The sequence below is a fragment of the Anopheles marshallii genome, chromosome 2 (genome assembly GCF_943734725.1).
Source record: "Anopheles marshallii chromosome 2, idAnoMarsDA_429_01, whole genome shotgun sequence".
Lineage (NCBI taxonomy): Eukaryota > Metazoa > Arthropoda > Insecta > Diptera > Culicidae > Anopheles > Anopheles marshallii.
Window position 1 is genome coordinate 1,114,910 of NC_071326.1, and position 2,581 is coordinate 1,117,490.

Below are 2,581 nucleotides of genomic sequence, written 5' to 3' on the forward strand. Positions count from 1 at the left end.
GAAGACAGTGAGGGGTGAAACACTTTGAGTTATTACTTTATGCAAGCATAATGTAATCCTTCTGAAGGTGAGCTTGCCGTGGGAGAAAGTGGGCCGAATACGCACGAGAACCACCGAGATGTCATCGGACAAGAACAGCGGCCGACCGGTCAGGTAACCGCTCTAATCGACCATATTGTGCACTAGCGTAATTGACATCGTAACGAGAGCAATCAGTAAAAAAGCCAGTGCCAGTTTGTAATGAAAAATGACGAACCATCACCACCACTAGGGGAGCCCAGTCCAGCCAGGATGCTGAGGATGTTGAATATTTCAGCACATCTAAAACGACCGTTGAAATATGGAGGCACTTTTTTCGTGTACACAACTGTACAACAAAAAACCAATTAACATAACCAGCCTTTTATGAGTCGTTTGCAGTGTAATGAGTTTTAGGCGAGACTTTTATTACTACCACCAATGTAATAATATGAGCGCGTACCGGTCCGGATCCAACATCCAATGTTTGGAAAGCGATCGATGCTCTATTATTGCGCTTGTTATGGGATCGAATGGAACCTCTTCACGTGGCAATTATGTTTGGCAGTATTCGGGGGTAGAATCGTTCGCGAAGCGCGATTCGGCACGGGGAACAATTTCGTTCACATCTCATGGGAGGTGCTGCTGAAACGTGAAGTCATTAAAAAACACCGTCCAAAAACAACCAGAATCAAAACCCGGCACGTCCCAATAACCATTACGAAATTAGTCGGCACCTTTTTTTGCGAGGGATGGTCCCATTTCGGCACGTTCGGATCAGATCCAACTCCCGGGTCCTGGGGTTTGGTTTCGTTAGGTGTTTTTTTTACAGCCATCAATAAAAACGAGGATGCCTTCCTCTGTCCATACGAAATTAGACTCGTTACTGTCCTTCCATAAAAAAACATCATCCATCCTTCCATCCTCTGCCGGTGAGTGAGCGCCGGTGTCTAAATCCCTTTTTCCGTTTATTGAATGATATCTTTGTTTTGGTGTGTAATAATAGATGACCATTTTTAAAACTTCCCTTTTTTAAACAAGAATAAATAAGCCGTTCAATTAAAAGGAATTTCGGCACATTAAAATGGTCGTTTGATTTTGTTCGAATGTTCGTCCGAAATTAAATCTTATTACATCTAACTGAGGCAAACCGTAATTTCAAACCAGAATTAGGCTCAAATTTACTCAACTGTTTTCTTAACAGATTTTCTTACATTTAATGAAAACTCTCCAAGAAAAAGTTCCTGCTCGAGAGCCAAGTTATCTCACCACACAGCTTAAATGCTGCTTTCTATCCGGAATTCCACACGTTACTTGGCAAAAGTTCTTTACGATGCGGTTTTAGATGCATGTTTTTTGATGTGTGTGATGGGAAAAAAATACGAAAGCTCGTTTTATGGCGGATATTTTCAAGATCTTCACAACACACCGGGAAGTGTAGTGGAAGGGCAGTGTCGTATATGTTTATTTGCTCACAGAATTAACGACGCTCGTAATTGATGCATTTGAACGTAAAGCATTCTCCGTTCCCTGCCGAACCTTTTTACCCCTGAAGTATGATTAATTCCGAATCAATTGAATTCCGTTTTCACCTGCCAGCCTGATGCCTTGCCCCAATGTACAACTCAAAGATGTACATTAAAATGTTTTATTGCCGGTCAATTTATTCATTACCGTGAGCAGCACTTCACAGAAAATGAACTCACCCTACGCGTCCACTAGGCGAAGAATGGTGGTGATGAAAAAAAAGGAAATTGCGTCACAAAATGATGGAAATCGGCGGATCAATTTCCGAATCAATTGACCGGACAAAAGAGATTGCGGTTTTGTTGAAAGCGACCACTTCAAAACCTATTCGCACACGCTTCAAGGAACGTTTTATCGAATGCACTTCATTACAATTGACGCTCTGGAGATAATGTTTGGTTATCGGAAACTGTTGGCATATAAGGCACACACACACACACACACCAGGGCTCAACCGTTGATGTCGTTATAGGCAATACAGAGGGTCGGATAAATGGGATGGTTTGCAATTATTTTATCACATTATTTCTCACCATGCTCATGCCATTGTTCCGATCGCGGCGGTGAGAAAAGTGATCGTATTCGGAGAGTGAACCGTTTAATAATTTCGATACACGAAATGAGATTGCAAAAAAGAAAAACCGCTGCAGCATCAATCGGGGGGAATGTGAGCAAGATGGAAAATTTTAAACAGAAAATTATCGAAACAATCAACCAAACAGAGCGGAAGTCCGCATGGGTGCGGTATTTTATCAAATGCGTTAACGAAACCTGTTGCTCGCAAACAAATAAGCGCTAATGGTGCAACAGGCTGGCTGGAGAAGTCATTATGTAAGCTGTAGCATACTTTAAGCCGTACTTTTTCTTATTTCCGTCGCCTGCACTGTACCACGCCACATCACGAACGGGTGGTACACTCACGATTAGAGTGTACGCACGAGTGATGATCACATGCGGTTGCATGCTGAATGTCGAACGGAACGGAACGAACGGTGGCCATGAGCAGACGTCCCGAAAACGCGAGATCTGGACACTC